Below are 20,951 nucleotides of genomic sequence, written 5' to 3'. Positions count from 1 at the left end.
ATCTCTCACGTCTAGATCCGGCCACCTGGGCTATATATTGAGGCAATGTAACGAAAAAATCCGATCCAAATATGAAGGGGGTTTCTGTATTAATTGTTGTGTTTTTTCTTTCGAATACTGCTTTTATGTTTTTTTTATTTTTATTTTATTTTATTAGTTTTATATTTTTTGTGTTGTTTAATTTAAAAAAATATAAGTTAAGGTTTGATGTCGGTTATTGTGAGTTAAACCATAACACAGTAATTAGATCATGTATTGAGGTTGTGGTTGGACGCACCAACCAGACAACCATGCCACCCCCCTTTAACCAAGCGCCAAACCACAACATCTCCCTGACGCCAGACAATTTTGCCGCTTGCTAGTCGCTTCGTAAACGCGGTATGTTCTTTCCATTTCAGCCAATCATATTCTTTTAGTTAGTTTTTTTTAATATTCGATTAAACTACCAACATCAATAAATTAATAAAAAATACATTAAATTTAAAAAAAGAAACACCGAAAAAATACATAATAAAAGTAACTAGAATACTAAAAAAAATTCGCGTATTTTTTTGTAATCGTCGTTGTTCCAATAATGCAGCATCTTTAGTAAGCCCCTTTGAGACGAGGTACTCGTAGTCTCGTTCAATTTTCCGCAATTCAAATAGACCAGTGTAACACCCCGGCTTTAAGCAGAATATGTCCGAGTGCTACGTACAGATCACTAATAAGCTCGTAACACTATTAATAGTGACAATATAATTATTCTATTTCATAAATTTGCAAGTACACAAATAGTTTGATAATATGACAAATATCATTACATCGTAATAAAACAAGTATTAAGCTTTATTTAAATATCCTAAGGTTGACTAATGATCTTCATCCTTAGCACATCATTGAATTCAATCTGCAACACATTTAAAATAATATATTTTTGTTGACAACACATGTTGGTGAGCTTTTATAGGTTTTGCGTATGTATGTGTATATGTGTGTGTGTGTAAAACGCTTGTCGAGTTACTTGTCACGAATGCAATATATTCAAACATAAAGTAAATTGAATGCAACCAAAAGAACGCCTCAACCTAAGGGAATGATAATGATACCACCATTTTCGACAACTGAATTTGAAGGATAGATAGGGCAGGTACGTCCCATCGTACTCTCACGCTTTGATGTTTGATGTATCAACTATAAAGCGATAAACACATTATACATGTATAGTCATCATAAATAATATGAAAGAATGCTATTAGCATGCATAACATAATTGCGAATCGGTTTGTAAACAATGATCATAAAATAACGAGAAGCATAGTTACGTATTACACCCCAAAAATGTTAAGAGTGAAAAATGGGTTATGAAAAACTCACCTCGAAAATGAGGAAGATAAACTGAACGAGTCGAACAAACAAGATGAAGAATCACGGTGAATTATCCTAAACAAGTAAATACGTATACTATAATTTAACAACAAGTCTAAATGGAAACGAAACTATGACAAACTGGAACTTAGGTAGCGTTTGGTATGCAGCAATGACATGGGGATTGAAATGATTCATTACGTGAGAATGAAAAATGTGATGTTTGGTTGCTCAATGGAATGGAATATTTCATTACATATGGAATCTCATTCCATCAAAACCATTCCTTCCCACTCCCTTCGTTTTTTTTTCATTCCATTCCCCCTTCACCATACTTTCTCAACAACTCCACCACTTGACAACAACATCCACCAACACTACCATCGCCACCACCATCACCTGATCGCCAATACCGACACCGTCTCCACCACCACCACCACCTTACCATCAGCGCTACCACCCGCCACCGCCTCCACCACCACCACCTTACAACCAGCATTACCACCACCGCCACCATCGTTGCGGTAACCACTGTAACCATTATCACCGCCTCTGCTTGGCCATCACCACCACCACCATTGTCGCTGCTTGACCGCCACCACCTTTGCCGCCACCCTACCATTGCCATCACTACCAATTCTACCACCGCTTGACCACTGCCACCCCTACCACCACCACCACAACCATCACCCCTACCGCCTGACCGCCGCCACCACCACCACCATCGCCACCACCATTTTCGTCACCGGAGCTACCACCACCATCGTTGCCAATGTAGTTTTTTTTTATTTTGGTAAAAAAAAATAATTTTGAGATAGGAGTGTTTTTATTATTTCTATTTCATTCCTATAATTTTTTTTAGATACCAAAAAACATAAAGTAATAATTCATTTATAGGTTAACAAAACAAGACAAAGGAATGTAATGATCAATTTCATTCCCTTGTCCGTTCCATTCCTTCTCCCATCCCATTCCGCCTTCATTCCATTACCTCCAACCAAACATACCCTTAGGAATTTTTAAAATGAGTTTAACTAAAATAAATTAAAGTTTATATAAATAATTTGATATTTATTACTTGAAGAATGATTTTAAATGAATAATTATAACTTATAAATATAAGCTTAAATAACAAGATTAAAAACAATTTGATTAAACGTTTCGTTTTTTGAGTAACAAAATAAATTAATTACTAATTAATTAATTTAAAGATTTTTATATGAATTATTTTAAAGAAATTGTATATTTTAGTTTATGTTGAACAAAATAAACAATAATTAATTTACTCAATTAATTACTTAGAGATATCAAAAAATATTTAATAAAACAATTTTTTTATAAAACATCTTATTTAAAAGAAAATTCATAAGTTTATAATTATCAACAAATCATAAAATTTAGATAAATATTTATGTTTGTTCTTGCAAAATAACTAAGTTTGATCCAATATTCAGAAAATCAAAGTGTTTATCTTGAATATCCATGATCATTAAGAAAAACTTACGAACAAGTATGAACGGTAAAATCAAAACAAAAGCTATAAAAAGCTTGAAATCGTAAAACTTACTTTTTAGTGTTATCAAGGTTAAGAAAATAATATATTGAGGTGTGAAAATGATTGAGGATTAGTCCTCTTTTTATAATGAAATTATAGAGTTGTTATGTTTATAGACTTTATGAATTTAAACATGTTTAATATAATTAAAAACAAGAATTAAAATGGTTTAAGATGTTTTCAAAGTGTTACTCTTTCACTAAATTTTTTATAATATTCATTGGTTTTCTTTTTTAGTTAAATACAACATATGGAAGGAGGGTAATAATAATAATAATAATAATAATAATAATAATCAAGGAATAATTCTAGAGATTTGAATGAGAAAAGTTCATGAATAAATAATCATGATCGTGGATTTTTAAATAAAATTATATTAAAATGATCACGAGATTGCAAGACAACGTGCAATAAATAAAAGACCAATTTCATTAAACATTAAAACGGGTCGGGTTTTAAAAACGGATTTTGAAAATTAACGAATGTTACAACCGGCAAGTCGATCGTTGGTTTCGTTGCTAGCATGGAAGGTAGTGAAATGTAGACCAAATATATTGTTTAGTCGGTCCAATTCTTCGCGGGCCCCTCACATTGGCTCGTGTCGACGACGAATCCTACAAATGTTTTCATTCTTTTTTGTTCCTCTCCTGAGGGTTGAGTCAACTCTTGTACGTCATCTTCCACTAAATTAACAGCGTCTTCCTCATCTCCATCAACGATGTTGAAGTTATGAGCATCGGAGGGTGTGTTGGGCGTGCTCAAATTTGTTGAAGACGAGGTCTTCAACGTTTTGGAGCTCGGGATGATGCACCGGATCGTCGAGCGACCAGAAAGTTGGGTGCCCCGTTCCATTTTGGGAAAACACGAAGTTTCTCCCAAGAAGTTACTTAAATGCATTCCCTTGCCTGCCTTCAGGTTACCCTTGAGTTTGAAAGTTGGTTAACGCTCGAGATTGGATGTCGGCATCGTTTTGCCAGCTACTCCAACCGATTCACTTCACTCGGTTTTATATCCCATCATATTTTTGGCATTCTTGGTTTATGACCCTTCCAATGGGATTGAACGCTTCGTTACCCCGATATTCAACCAGTTTGCCTGTTAGCTGGACCAAACGTCAATATTTTCTTCCAAAATATTCCGGCGGGTTGAAAGTTTGCTAACTTAAAATTATTTTCACAATTAATATTAATTTTAAAAAAATACTAAATAAAGCTAAATAAATACTTAATATTAATAACTTACAACTTCAGGATCCTTCGAAATGGCGATCCAAGCTCGTGTGAGAGCTAATTCCTCCTCCTCCGTCCACGCTAAGTACTCTAGTGGCGTCTCTCGCTCCCCCGGTTCCTTATTTTTGTGTTTACGGGCCGCCTTTCGGGTTGAACTGGAGGCCTGCGCCGATTGAGTCTCTAGCTTCGGCTCTGGTTGGCTAGACCCAAACACCGGCGTGGGATTTTAGGGGTTGAGCAAGTTGGCATACATGCTTAAGTTCGGGTCAAGAAAAGGAAATGGATAGTTTATGCTCGGTTGGATTCCGATGTTCGGAAAGTTAGTTTGTTAGTTTTGTGGAGTAGGGTGTTGGCCGAAACTTAGCCATTGATAGTTTAGGTTCGGTTGGTTTTGCAGAGCATGGTATTGCTCGAAAAGGGGGAGTGGATAGTTTGGGTTGTTTCTAGTATTCATTTTCGTAGGTATTTTGGAGAAGAGATGTAATATTTTTGTATGAAAGATTGAAAATGCTGTAGATGAAGTATGTGATTTTTTGAGAAGAATATGGTATATGTATATAAGGAGAGGATTAATAGAAAACTCATCCATAGAGAGAAAACTTAAAAATTCTTAAAGAATTATTTTTAATTAAAAAAAATATTTTCAAAATTTCGTTTTTACCATTATTCTTATATTTTGTTATCCTTCACTCGAAAAAATAAATAAAAAAATATTAAATTAAAAACGTTGTAATGCATATACGTAGTACTGTGCAATACTGTTGTATTACACATGCGTATTACTATGTATTTTTATATTCAATAGTGTTTAATTGCATATATTTAATATTTGTATATTGTATATATGTAGTAGTGTTGTATTACATGCAAAATAATAATAATAATAATAATAATAATAATAATAATAATAATAATAAATAAAAGTCGATTACACATACGCACTAGTATATATTCGATGTGTGTATTAGTCTTATATTACAGATATACAATAGTGTGTATCAAATATGTGCAACAATGTTATATTCTATGCAATGCAACACTTTGGCATATATGCAATACATACTATTACATATGTGCACTATACCGACGAGGTTCTTTTTTTTTTTTTTGAACAATATCAACATATAAAAATAATAAAAAAAAGAAACTACAAAACCTTTTTTTTAAGTTAAAAATAATTAGTTAAGAGTTTTTAAGTTTTTTTTAAGAGGAGTTTTCATTTGATCCCACCCCGGGGAGGATAATTTGAGAACTTGTTGAGTTTTATAACTTTAACAACCTCATTCTTAACCACACATTTAATTAAATATGTTAGATTATGTGGTTGAGATAAATCTGATTAAAAAAATTAAGTAGAAAAGAGAATAAATATGTACAGTGATTACACTAATTTAAACATCCGTTACACATATGTAAAAAGTCGATTCAGTGCATAAATAACCTACGTATATTACACACACACACACACACACACACACATATATATATATATATATAAATTCGAAAAAAAGTTGTTTTGTGTAACATTCGTTAATTTTCAAACCCGAAAACCCGACCCATTTTAAATTTTCGATTTTTGTTTATAAATACATACATATATATTATTCTATATCTCAAGTTCGTTTCGGGTATTTTACGTGTCATTCGTTATTTTTATTTGGATTTGTATTCGTAATCGGTAAACCGACCTATTTTGTTGTTTCGTTATAATCGTGGTTAATGTTCGTCGTTTATATAATATAAACGTGAATCTATGTTTATCGAACATTCATTGCTCTATTCGTTTATTCAATAAATGAAACTCTGGGATTTAAAGTTTTATTAAACTCAATCAATTTGCAAAGTTTTGGGTTAATGTGTAAACCTCCAAGTATAATAACTTTCAACCTGTTAATTATAACATTTCAATGTGCAGGGTTTATATTGCAAATATGTTTAAACTTCTGATTTAATAAAACATGAAACTTGAGGGGGCTATTGTAAAAATTCAATTTAGAATATATTAATTAATTAAAAAACCCAACCCCAGCCGCCCTTCTTCCCCGTTTTTCCGGCAGGTCGCCGCCGGCGACCTGTTACGTTTTCCGGCGAGCATTAAACGGCCACCAAAACGTGTCTCTAACCCAATTAAATGTTAGTAATATCTATCTCCACTAATGTAAAACAATAATCGACCATCATAACGTGTAATAACGATCACATAATGCCGAATTAAGACCACCAACGGCCGGATTTTTGATTAAAACGCAATGATGAACATTAAACACCCAACGGATCAATTGAGACTATAAATAGACTATGAAATAGCATCTAAACGTGCTCATATTATCCAAACATACTAAAGTTCTCTCTAAAACTCCGTATTAATTCCGTTAAAATTCATATTCCGGCGAGTCCTCGTTCACCGTCAAATCCTTTCAACACCAGGTAATTAATATATGCTTTATGATCGTCTACATGCGTTTAACAAAAGCCCTAACATAATCTGATCAAACTGGGAGCCAATTAACCAGATTGAGATCTAGGATTCATAAGAAATATGAAGAAAATCTAAGTTAGTTTATATAAAATCATTCTGGTTCCTTAACTGTTTTGCTAGCTCAGTTGGTTTGTCAGTATGCTTACTTAACTGTTTTATTGAGATCTAGGATTCATAAGTTAATTAATTCATTTTTGCAATTAAGTTAATTAATTACGAATCAAAATAAATTATATGAAATCATTTTAAACCAAATAAAATTTTATAAATCATATTTCACCATTTTCCATACAAACTGATTTCCAAACTTGTTAAAGTATCAAACTCTAATTTATTTTCATTAATATTAATTCGTAACTTTAACACTTATTAAACCATTAAAAATATTTAAATTAACTTTAAACACGTAAAGTTAACTCGTACATTAAAAACCTCATATTTCTCGTAGTTACATTAAATTATTAAGTTATATTAAAATAATATTAAAACATAAAATATTAATAAAATAATATAATTATAAATACTCCCCAACAAAACTCATAAAATAATTAGTTTAATATTTCCACATAATCGTCATTAAATATTCGTTTTATTTCGTTTATAGCTCGTGAGGTTCAACCAATCCAATTCCTTGACGCTTTTCGGCTATTACTTATTTTTTTTACCATATCAAAGGTGAGTTTTCATAACCCCTTTTTTACTTTTACACGTTTTGGGGTGCAGCACGTCCAAACTTGATTTTCTTATGTCAAACTAAAATTCACATGTGTGTCTTGTATGTATTTGTTTTGTATCATATTGCTTGTAAACTATATGATTATGTGCTACTTGTTTATTGTTTTTGTTGGTGGATACGCATACTTATAGTGGGAGGGTCCGACGGGACGAAACTGCGCCGTCCATTTGTTAATGGCGGTATAATACACATACTCATAGTGGGAGGGTCCGACGGGACGTACCAGCGCCGTCCATTTGTTAATGGCGGTATCATTATTATATTCTATACTCCAAGTAGCTCAGCAAACGGGGGTTCCTTAGTAGATTTGGCTTATGTCAAGCGAACAGGAATATCATGTATTTACTTTTCTTTTGCTATATGATTGAGACTATACATCTTGACTTATGAATTTTGCACTTTTCGTATTATACATATGCAAAACTTTATGAATTCTCACAAACGTTATTGTTGACAAATTATATTATTTTAAACGTGTTGCAGGTTGAAGTCTAAGGATTGAAGACTAGATTAGCTGGACCATTAGGGTATTATTAGAAGTACAACATAATGAAATTCAATGTTTATCGTATTGTTATTTGATTGTGTATTTGTGAGGTATTGAAATGAAATAAATATAATTATTGTCGCTTTAATAGCGTTACGAGCTTATGAGTGATCTGTACGTCACACCCAGGCGTATTTCGTTTTAGCCGGGGTGTTACATTATGCTGAGCCCTTTCGAGTTCTCATAACTCAAGGTGGTTCTAAAAAAAAATCAGACACACACACACACATATATATATTATTTTTTAGTTTTGACCATTCAAAGGCCATAAGAATAAAATAATAATATTTTTCAAAGCCAAACGGGGACAAAGACATGTCTCCCCTCTCATTGGCCCAGCTCAATGGAGACATGTGGTGGCCCTGGTCATTCCAAACAAATTTTATGTTAGTAGGGTAAATTTCGTGATTTTCTAAACAAATTTTATTGGTATTAAGCGCGGTCATTCCAAAATGTTACCGGTTACAACTAATTTTTTTTAAATATAATACCCCATCATTTGATTTTTTTTATAAAACCTCACGGTTTTTATAAACAAAAGTTACAAAAATAGTAAAAAACTTTGTTTTTATAAAACTCAAAATTGAGGGGGCTTTTTGTAAATTGTAAATATAAAAAAATGTTAACAAAAAATACAAAAAATAAAAAAAAAGAATGGGATTCTTTTAGAAAACCCAACCACATTACCTACGCCCCTTCTTCTGCTCATCGTCGGCCATCCACCACCGCACCGTCCACCGCCTGACTTCCTACGCTCTTTGCTCGGCCTTGATAGTAAGGTAATAGTTCTATCTTTGTGTTATTGTTAAACATAGCTCATCTTTATGTTCAAGGATTATAAAATTAGAGTTTGTAATTGTGAATTGGGGATTTGAGAAAATTAATCAATTAAGCTTTTAATTGGTATTGTATAGTGAAATTTTACTTTAACTCAGCCTATTGAATCTTCTTACTTAGCTTGATGGTTTACATAGAAAAAGAAATTACTGAAACATTTAATTTGGAATCCATAATTTAGGAATTCAAAAATCTTAAAGGTCGTCGAGCTGCTTTGTAATTCTTCTTCTAAGGTACACACCCCTCCTCTTGGCTCTCGCATTATTATCGATATTTTAGGTCTAGGTTTTTTTTACAGAACAATCGTTTTTGAATGAATGAAAAAAATAGATAATAGATGCCATATTGTTTGATCCGACGTGAACCGAACCACCGACACGAACCGAATCGTCGACTCAAAAATTTTTGGATCTGTGACTTTGGTCACCGCCGTAACGAAGCCCAAGCTTCTTGTAGCGGAGCCAGAAACTTTTTCCTGCGTGTTCGGCATTTTTCGGTGCTCGGTTTTTTTCTGGCGTCATTTTGGGCTCAAATGGGTCGGGCCCAAAGTTATATTTAATAAAAAATATATTACATCTTATAATTGTTTTATACGCATATTCATGCTTTGGAAACGATTCATAGCATCTTCAATCGCGACTCAAAAAAAGAACTCGTTTAAAATAGCAAATGCACACGTCATATATATATAATACACACACACACACACACACACATACATATAGTCGTCACCCGTCTAATTATACAAAATAAAACCAAGATTCGTCGTGTGGTTTGGATCAATTGAAAGCTCATCAAAGGAGTCAGTTGACTGATCATTGTTGTCATCTGGTTGAAGTGCGGCAAGTAAGGCGTTGATTGAAGCCTTGAGGCGAGCTGGCAAAGGTGACGAGGTAATGGTCGTTTAGTTGATATAAGCATAATTTTATCGATCGTTGAGGTGATGGATGTTGTTTTTGTTTTTTAATTTAATTTTTACTTAGGTATTATGTTTAAGAATGCTAATTGGGTTGGGTTTACTAGACAATTTTAAGAATAATTTGGACATTTTTTTTATAATCTATGTATGAGTTATTATTGACCCATTTATAACGTTTATTAGCAATTTTTATAGTTTTTTTATATTTTATAAAAAGAATATTCATTACTAAAAAATTTTAACTAAGATTTTCATAATTAATGAGTTCGAATATTTTTTTTAGAATGACACTTGGTTCGCTCGTCGAAAAAGGATGAGTTCGCCCAATGGCTCGATACTATAGGTTATATATATAACTGAAAAAAGACAGGGTTCGGCCGAACCCGGTGACCAAAGGATGGCTCCGCCACTGCAAGCTTCCCCACTGGCCCCTCTTATCGCCCCCACGGAGAGGGGGTTGTTCTCACCTGTCACCCGCTTGTCGTCCCTCTCTACCGCCTCTTGCACCTATCCTAAAGGGGTGATAGTGACATGACATAAATAAACACAAATAAAACTGCATTCTTATCAACACCACATAAAGTAAAGAATTAAACTGAATAGCATTTTAACATCCACGCCACATAACGTGAAAGAGTGTTCCACTAGTCCTCCCTCGTATGTGTCATCGAAACTTGAAAACTGTCGATAATTCAACGCGGTGCATAAATATCAAAACCAATAAATTTCCAAAAACGCATCCTGTGCCACCTTTCTCCATTCTAGAAACACCCTGAACCTTAATCCAAAAGACAACTCCAGACGCGTTCTTTATTAAACCGACAAAACATTTATAAATAAACCCTTTAACACACACCATTTCAATCATCAAACACACACTCTCAATATTCACTTTAACCAAAACTCATAATAATTAATCATGTCATCAGCACCTCCAGAATCATCATCACCTTCAAAAGCACCACCACCGGAGGAAACAGAGAAGTGGGGGACCCATCTCATGGGCCAGCCGGCGGTCCCCACCACACACCCCGACAATCAAAAGGCGGCGTTGTGGAAAGCCGCCGACCACCAACAGATCCACCACCACGTACTTGGTTTATTCTCCGGTTGATAAACCAACTACTAATCCACTAGAGCCAGTTATCCACCTGTTTAATACGTGGACCAACAAGGCGGATTCCATCGCTCGCAACATATGGCACAACTGTAACTACTAATTACATCTTATTCTTTCTTTTATTGTTATTCGATAATATGAGAATTATGAAACTATTCTGTTAACTATACGCATAGAATTATGAAACATCTTATTCTTTCTAATTTCACATCGTTTCAAACTCTAGTTATAAACTTATAACAGAGGCTCTATGGCAGGTTTGACCAAACTTTGTACCATTTATGATCACGTTTGGGTATTGGTCAAACTTTGAATTTTATTTGTTCAAAAAGACAATATAGGTGCTTTATGGACGAAAGTTTGAAGGTGTGAAATGGTGTTGGTTTGGGTTGGGTTGTTTTTTTTACTAAAATCGAACCAAAAGCCAAAAGTTTTTGATTTTTTGAAAACCGTTTGGTTTCTATATTCAGTTTGGGTTCGCATTCAGTTCGGTTTATGTGTTTCGGGTTTCTCATTAAATTTTCAAATTATGGGCTGGAAAAATTGGCTGAAAATAATAAATTTGGGCTTAAATATTTATATTAATTAACAACTAATTAATTATTAGTTGTTACTTTACAGATTATTTAAAGTAAAAATATATGAAAATCTATAAATTCGGTCCAGTTCTTGGCCTTTTCAATTTATACTATTCAAAAGCAAAACCGACCCACAAGGTTGTTTTTTTTACGAAAACATAAAATTAAACCGTTGGTTGGTTTTCCTTCGGTTATGGTTTTAGGCTTGATTTTTTTTGGCTCCGGATCGATTTTATCGGTTTTTATCATTTATGCACACCTCTAAATAAATGGCGTAGCTATAGCATGACCCTTTTATTAATGATTGAAATTGGATTGTAGTGAAAACGGGACCATCAGTGACCGAAGCGGCATGGGGTAAAGTGAATTTAACGGCCAAGGCAATCACAGAAGGAGGATTCGAGTCTATGTTCAAACAGATTTTCCAGCCTTCCTATCCGAACGAGAAGCTGAAGAAGACGTTCGCCTGCTATCTTTCCACCAGCACCGGCCCTGTCGCGGGTACTATCTATCTGTCGACGGCTCGTGTTGCTTTTTGCAGTGATCGGCCGTTGTGTTTCACCGCACCTTCTGAACAAGAAACCTGGACCTACTATAAGGTAAAGCTAAATCCATAATCCATCCGTTAATTTATTTATTTAACAAACTATAAAATATAAAAGAATGATCAACACTAACACTAGCATTTTATATTCACACTTATACCATATATAGAATAGTAGTCTGTAATGTGTATACACGTAACTTTGACTAGCAAATACATGTTTAAAATATAAAATTAATAACCGCGTATTTAATTAGTTTTTAATTTTTGAACGTAACAGGTGGTGATACCGTTGGAAAATATTGGGACGGTGAATCCGGTGACGATGAGGGAGAATCCGTCGGAGAGGTATATACAGATTGTTACGGTTGATGGTCTTGATTTCTGGTTCATGGGATTTGTTAATTACGACAAAGCTTCGAGGCATCTTATGAACAGCTTGTCGGAGTTCAACACAAAAGTAGTGGTGGCAGCAGCAGCAGCATCATCAAATACAGTTTAATCAGCTTAAACTCTCGCCGTTAAGTATATGTGTCCTAGTGGTTTGTTCTTTTATATTTTTATCGTATCTTGTAGTAGTGTCCCTTTAGTTTTATTTGAAAGCTGCTTGTATCTTATTCGGTTAGTATATATTTTCACCGATATCTCATTGTACTTTATAAAATTTTTTAATTATTTTTACTTACAGTTTTCTTACCTATATATCTTTTTTTTTTCTTCTATTTTACTTCATGTTATGAGACTAAAATTCATAGCCTTTTATTTAAAGGTCATACATCTTTATCTTTAGATGTGACTAAAATTCATAGCTGGATGAGACTAAAATTTATAGCTTTTTAGTTAAGGTTCATACATCTTTAGATACACAGCCTTTTTAGTTAAAGGCAAGGCCATACATCTTCGCTATTATGGCTATTAGAACAGGCCAGTCCTTGTAAGATTGAAGTTGTTGATCTATTTAATTTAGTATAATCTGAATATGGACAGTCTCTATAAAATTAAGCAAAATATGCTAATAACTGAGACACGACGTAAATATCGTTTTTATGTCAAATTAATTAACGACATTTTTTATTTTTGCGTCACAACTTAAATGTTAATTGTTTTTATGTCAAGTTAACGACGTTTTTATTTTTGCGTCACATTCATATAAGCAGTATGTACGTGCGGTCATAAATCGTAACCCTTATGTAGTTATGTACTAATTTTTATTTTTTTTCATTTCTGTCTTCTTGTAGAAATATATAGAAGAGAGTAGTGATAAAAAACAAATTAAAAATTGGAACGTTGTTGGATTTGTTCTCTTTAGATCAACGTCAACATAAATAATAAGGGATATGTTATTGGTACACCCTTTGGTTATCCACGCATCCTATATACGATCGTATAGGAGTTATACAATCGTATGGTACCCACTTAAAAGGGGAGGTGTATAAGTCAAAGGGTGTGTGGGTAACCAAAGCAAATAATAATTCACCTAATCCACTAGAGAAATTTGGGAAAGCTAAGTAAGAGGCCCTACTAGTTGGATAAACTCATGACCACACATGATGATAAATCCAAAAGAACTGTTAAACAATATATAATATAAGTAAAAATTCCTAAACTTTATGCCAAGCAATAGTTTTGTTAAAGAAGAGCAGCAGACACCCATATTACATAAGATAAATTTTATAATACACTCCTATGATGCAACAAAGTGTAAAAGACTAAAAGGCTTTGAAATCATATTAGACTAACAGTATAGCACGTGGTTACCAATCTACGATTTTTATAAGAAACAATGTTACGTTGAAATTAGTTTCATTATATCCGACTTTTAACAATGATTAGGTTTCATCATTGCCTTTGTTTTTCAACAAAGGCTCTTTTTTACTATGCCGGATGTTCAATAATTTGTTTTTTGAATTTATTGTGGTAAACAATCCGATACCAATCAAATACACTTAGTTACGTAGCCGCAACGTGAGATGTTTTGTTACCGAATTAAAATAGAAAGGAAAAAAAAAAAGAATGGTCTAGATGATAGACTTGTGAATGCTGAAAACAACAGAGTACATGATTGTATTCCAAAGAAGGTTTCATTGTAATTAATTAAGTTCTAGAACCTGTAGAATCGTTCATCAACATCAAGGACATAAAGTAAAGCAAAGATAATGCTTTAATATTTTAAAAATGTTTTAACAAAATGATATATTATAACTCCGTGCAATTAATATAATATTTAATCTTATTAATATATTTATTTTTACCAGATCCGTTTTTCCCCAACAAAAATTACACGTTTCATGACTACCCTGAAAGTCGATCAAACATGTTTAAGCAACATCATTCCTGGAACATGAACCAGATGACAGACTTGTAAAAAACATCTTCCACGACCATATCTTCTATGCTCACACAATTTCATCTATATCTACAATAATAACAACAACAATAATAATAATCATACAATCTCTACACAATTTCCATTATTTGATTTCCATACACACGTACTCCCAAAAACTCTTTTAACACTTTGATCGGTGTAATTGTGGTTTCAACGATGGATAAGAAGAATGATAAACCGGTGATGGGGATCCCTTACAATCCCAACAACCAATACGTCGGAAATAATAATAATAATAATCCTTATAAATCCGGCAAGGTACCTCCGAACGCCATTGTTGGTGATCCCAAAGGTGTCCCTATTAAGCAGACGATTTATAGAGATACTCCTGCTCCCATTAACTGCCCCTTGTGTGGCGGCTCCGGTGTCACAAAAGTCAGGTATTTATCGATCGATCTAGACCAAATCCTAGAGCTTAAATTTCTTGCACCATGCATGCATGCATGCATAGATAAAATCATTCGGTAATTAATTTTGTGAAAAGTTGATGTTACTTATTAAGTTATTGTCGAATCCTTGCCGGATCAGTGTAATTAATAGATATAGAAACAATATCTCATATTAATATTATATGATCTTGTTATATTGTAATAGAAATAGATTATTCTAGATGTTATGGATACAATCCTAACCAAAAATACTTTGTAATTATTTATATGGATTCATTGGAATAGAACGGACAAGGACTGTGAATACTCTTTTATGGTATCACGAGTCCAAATCTTAACCTAAAAGCCACCTCCATTCTTGTTTGCTCCTCTCATCAAACCTCTATACTAGACCTCCTGTATTCCGTTCTTTCACCATTCTTCCCTATGCATCACAAACTCCATCCCGCCATCACCGTGTCTAACATAAAGAACTTTATCCCCGTTACACTAGAGATGGAGTCTACGTGGTCCGAGTTATTTAAAATACATTGTAAGGCCTACCAAGTCTTCGATCATCTTTCCCCGAAAGAAGCCGAAACCAAAACAAATGAAGATTGGGAACGGATTGACTCCATTGTCTTACAGTGGATATATGGAACAATCTCAACCGATCTCCTTAATACAATCATGAAGAAAGACACAACTGCCGCCACTGCTTGATCCGCTCTCGAAGACATCTTTCAAGACAACAAAATTGTTCGGGCCATTCACCTCAACAACAAACTCTCAAACACCAGAATCGACAACTTTGCCAATGCCTCGGCTTATTGCCAAGAATTAAAAGTTCCCGCTGACCAACTTTCAAATGTCGATGCTCCGGTTGATGACATGAAATTGGTGATGCAATTAATAACGGGACTCAATGAACAATCCGAGTCTTTTGCAACCTTGTTAGCCAACACCAAGCCGTTACCGAACTTCTATGAAGCCCGGTCCAAATTGATTTATGAAGCAGACCGAAAGGCTCAATACGCAGCCGCGGCTGCCGCCGTAAGGAACACAGCTCTTCATGCATCCACCACAAAATCGACATCATCCAATGCCCAAAATAATGAATACGGTGGTGAGAACTCTTCAGATCGAAATCGAGGTGACAACCGAAGTGATTATCGGGGCCGTAACAGATCTCAACAAAGTCGCGGAAGGGGGCGAGGAAGATCAGGTCATGGCAGGAGGTACAATAACCCAACTGGATATCCTTTCCATCAATCTAATGGATATTCTGGTCAATACTTTAATCCACCATGGGCTAGCCCACAACACCAATGGCCCGAATACTCAACAATGGCCCATCCCCCCATGCCCATACCTAACTACTAACAGGCCTACGGGTAATGGAATTTTAGGGCCACAACCCACTGCTCCGGGTCAAGCCCATCTGGCCGCTTATGCCCCGACCGACATAGAACAAGCGTTATACACTATGTCGCTACACCCCCCGAGATGTCATACTTCATGGACACCGGAGCAACTTCTCACATGACAAACAATCCGGGTAATTTCCAGTCTTTTTTTAATAATAGCATTCCTCATAATATCATTGTTGGTAATGGCACGGCAATTCCGGTAACTGGTTATGGCCATCAAACCCTACCCACCCCCTTCCCCCCTCTTAAACTAAACAATGTTCTTTATGCACCTAAACTAATAAAAAAATCTTATTTCGGTTCGTCGCTTAGTTACCGATAATTGGATTTCAATTGAATTTGACCCATTTGGTTTTCTTATGAAGGATTACAAGACTCGGACCCCTATCCTCCAGTGCAACAGCAGCGGTGATCTCTATCCACTCCTACCATCAATAATCTCCGAGCTCAAATCTCCATCTACTTTTGTTGCCGTTTCACAAAAACTTTGGCATAGCCGCCTTGGTCACCCGGGCCAAAATTTATTGCATTCCTTAAGACGTTCTTGTGGTATTAATTATGAACCTATTAATAAGAATGTTTGTTCATCATGTGTGTTTGGAAAGGGTACTAGATTACCATTTGTTGAATCTAGCAATTTTACATGTTTGTCTTTTGATATAATCTATAGTGATCTATGGACCTCACCAATATTAAGTACCGCTGGGCATAGGTACTGTATATTATTCCTTGATGATCGCACCAATTTTTTGTGGACCTACCCGCTAGCCAAGAAATCACAAGTCTTTTCAATATTTTGTAATTTTTACAAATTAATTGAAACACAGTTTGAGCGTAAAATAAAAAGCATACAATGTGATAACGGGACCGAATACATAAACAGTTCATTTAAGCAATTTTCCGCTTTACATGGGATGACCTTCCGCCTCTCTTGTCCACACACTTCTTCACAAAATGGCAAAGCGGAACGCAAAATCTGCTCTATTAATAATATTATTTGTACCCTATTAGCTTATGCTTCTCTTCCTCCTACCTATTAGCATCATGCTCTTGACATGGCCACCTACCTCCTAAATATCTTACCTAGTAAAATCTTAAACCTCTCTAACCCCACTCAAATTCTATACCAACGATCACCTTCTTATGACCATCTAAGAGTCTTTGGTTGCCTATGTTATCCCTTAGCTCCCTCCACTACTATACACAAACTTAACAATTGGTCCACACCAAGTGTCTTCCTCGGTTACCCCGCCAATCACCGGGGGTATAAATGCCTTAATCTTAAAACAAACCAAATTCTTGTCTCTCATCACGTCATATTTGATGAGACCATTTTCCCTTTGCCACTGAATCCAATCTCTCTCCCTCGTATGATTTTTTATCAGACCTGTCACACCCGACACTTTGGACTCATATAAATCCCAACCCCACACCAACACCAACGGCTTAACCTACACCTCTCAACACCTCCTGTTCACCTACCCCTCACACCAATACCTACAGCTCAAATAACATCCCACACCACTTAACTCTCCAAATCAATCATCCTTGTCTACCCATAACCCACCTACGGCCCAACTACAACCTACTGACCAATCTTCACAAAGCTTTTCCCAACCCCTAGCACACTCCTCAACACCCACCTTCTCCCATGCACAACCATTTAACCAACAAACCACCAACTTACCTACTCCCCATGTTTCACCACCCCCGTCCCCCAGTGTACCAAATATCACCCCTACACCACCACCTCCACCGACTCGTACCATGCGAACACGAGGCATGGACGGGATACACAAACCCAAACGTTTCCTAAATCTCCACACATCATCTATCATACCTATTCCCAAGAATCCCAATCACGCCCTGTCAATACAGGAATGGTCGAACGCTATGACTAACGAGTACAATGCTCTTATTAAAAATGAGACTTGGGAATTAGTTCCACGTTAACCGCATATGAATATCATACGTGGCATGTGGTTGTTTAAACATAAATTGCATGCGGATGGCAGTTTAGAAAGGTACAAGGCACGACTCGTATGTGACGGTCGTTTACAACAGGTTGGCGTAGATTGTGGGGAGACGTTTAGTCCCGTGGTCAAACCCGCCACGATACGGACAGTTTTATCGATAGCACTATCTAACTCATGGCCGGTTCATCAATTGGATGTGACCGAATGCCTTTTTACATGGCAAGTTGAACGAAACTGTCTACATGTATCAACCGTTGGGATTCCGAGATAAACGGTTCCCGAATCATGTGTGCTCCCTTAAAAAGTCCCTCTACGGGCTCAAACAAGCCCCTCATGCATGGTATCAACGGTTCACCGATTACGTTCTCACCTTGGGGTTTAAACAAAGTCGGTGTGACGCATCTCTCTTTAATTTTCACAACGGCGATCAAACTGCTTATCTCTTGCTATATGTTGATGACATACTTTTGGTCACCTCCTCTTCAACCTTTCGGCAAAGCCTCATGCAACGCCTTGCAACCGAATTTGCCATGAAAGACCTTGGACCTTTATGCTACTTCTTGGGCATCTCAGTTAACAGAACTGGTAACGCCATGTTCCTCTCACAAAAAATATATGCAAAGGATACTATAAAACGTGCGGGTATGTATTCATGCAGACCGGTTGCCACCCCGGTTGACACAAACATTAAGCTCAGTGCAACCTCGGGTACCGAATTCACCGATCCGACATTGTATCGGAGTCTTGCCGGCGCGTTACAATATTTAACATTTACGAGGCCCGATATCACTTACGCGGTACAACAAGTGTGCATGTACATGCACGCTCCACGGTCGGATCATTGGGATGCATTGAAGCGCATACTTAGATATATTCAGGGAACTTCTGATTATGGCCTAACACAAGGACCTTCATTCTCCCCATCTCTACTTGCTTATACAGATGCTGATTGGGCGTCTTGTCCGGACACCCGCCTCTCCACTTCCGGATATTGTGTTTATTTAGGTGATAACCTCATTTCTTGGTCTTCAAAACGGCAAGCAACAATATTTCGTTCGAGCGCCGAAGCTGAATATCGTGGCGTTGCGAATGTTGTGGCAGAAATTTGTTGGCTCCGCAACCTGCTTCTCGAACTCCACAATCCTCTATCACGCGCTACCCTTGTTTATTGTGACAATGTGAGTGCAATCTACCTTTCTGGGAACCCGGTTCAACATCAACGAACCAAACATATTGAACTCGACACCCGGTTCAACATCAACGAACCAAACATATTGAACTCGACATTCATTTTGTTCGCGAGCAGGTTCAACGAGGACAAGTGCGTGTCCTTCATGTGCCCTCTCGGTATCAAGTGGCCGACATATTCACAAAAGGTCTACCGCGTGCACTCTTTGAAGATTTTCAGGCCAGTCTAAGCATTCGGTCTCCTCCCGCTTCGACTGCAGGGGTATAATAGATATAGAAACAATATCTCATATTAATATTATATGATCTTGTTATATTGTAATAGAAATAGATTATTCTAGATGTTATGGATACAATCCTAACCAAAAATACTTTGTAATTATTTATATGGATTCATTGGAATAGAACAGACAATGATTGTGAATACTCTTTTAGTAATCGAATCCTTGAAGGATAAACAAATTAGCTACAAGAAATTATATAATCTGTGTTGGAAAAATTAGTGAAAATTGTTAGTATTTATGGGCTTGCCTTCTTCTCAATGATCATTTTAAAATGAGCTATTATGTGTCCCTTTGGGGACATCCGATAAAATTTTTGTATATCAAGGCTCAATATAGAGATGAGAACTCTATAATCGTTCCATACCACTACTTTTTTCGTGAGTAATAAAACACCAAAAAACTCGACTACTGTGCTCATCTCCAGTAGTGATTATGGAACCCGTGTTCTTCACGCCTTAGTTTGCTCAATTTCACAACCAAAGATTCTGTTAAAGATATTGTTGGAGACACCGGTTTGAATAACGTTTATGTTTATGTAACATTTATTTTACATTTCTTGTTATTCTTTTTGTAAGCAGTATCTTTATTTTACTTTAACGGCCCCTACAATTCATATAATGGTCATCACCAGTGTTAAAAAACCAGACTGGTTATCAAACCAGCTGCACACAAATTCACTTGTTGAACTAGTTGAGCGTGCGTTATTGCATAATAATCATCATTAAACATGATAAAAGGATTTCTTGTTTTGTCGTTCAATGAGTTGTAATTATGTATATCTTAAGAACTAAATATCTAGCCCCAACTAATCAATTTGGATGCTTGTTTTTTTATATGGTTAATAGATCAAAAATAAGTCTGGCTGCTGTTGTTGGTTGCATGATGCCATTCATGCTTGGAGTATGCTTTCTTTGTCCTCCAATGGATTGCCTTTGGCACAAGTACCACTTTTGACCTCACTGTAGTGAGAAGGTATACACCTTTTCCTTTCTTTTTTAACTTCATTTTTACTAGAAATTGTGGATTTTAATGTGAAGAACAAACTCTAATCGATGCTATCAGTGCAGCTTGCTGAATTTGAGAAGAATGATGCTTGTGCGGTTGTGGATCCTCCGAATTGGCTTCAAAAGAGTTTTGCATTGCCTGCATAGTCATGAAATATAAGTGTGCAGTAACTTGTTATGTTACGTTTGGATGAGCACTTTGATGTTGAATATCGTATTGTGTTGCAAGTTTGAGTGAAGGTCAAGTATGATATTGATTAATGTGGTGATGTTAGTAGAACTTGCAAATTGTATAGCTTCCTTGTGTTTATATAAGGCAATAAGTCAAAAGTGTATTCTTTGGTCTTTGAAGGAACTTGAACTTGCAAACAATTTGTAGGTTTGGAATATGGTGTTCATTTCACTATTTTATACTACAGAT

The 20,951-nt window shown here is 35.7% G+C and overlaps 2 pseudogenes across 2 annotated transcripts; both read left to right on the top strand.

The window, feature by feature from the left end:
• The first annotated feature begins 10,567 nt into the window (after positions 1-10,567).
• Positions 10,568-12,418, top strand: LOC143632084 (GEM-like protein 5; annotated as a pseudogene). The gene is made up of 3 exons (XR_013153482.1): positions 10,568-10,858; positions 11,669-11,946; positions 12,172-12,418. The product of XR_013153482.1 is annotated as a GEM-like protein 5 (transcript).
• Positions 12,419-14,436: 2,018 nt separating this feature from the next.
• Positions 14,437-20,738, top strand: LOC143632083 (GSH-induced LITAF domain protein-like; annotated as a pseudogene). Its single transcript, XR_013153481.1, has 3 exons — positions 14,437-14,660; positions 20,372-20,498; positions 20,594-20,738. The product of XR_013153481.1 is annotated as a GSH-induced LITAF domain protein-like (transcript).
• Positions 20,739-20,951: the final 213 nt, after the last annotated feature.

This window comes from Bidens hawaiensis, unplaced genomic scaffold, assembly GCF_021521415.1.
Source record: "Bidens hawaiensis isolate Kalapana, Puna unplaced genomic scaffold, B.hawaiensis_p1.1 tig00006365_1, whole genome shotgun sequence".
Lineage (NCBI taxonomy): Eukaryota > Viridiplantae > Streptophyta > Magnoliopsida > Asterales > Asteraceae > Bidens > Bidens hawaiensis.
The sequence above is the reverse complement of the archived record's forward strand: the minus strand, read 5'-3'. Positions and strand labels throughout refer to the sequence as shown.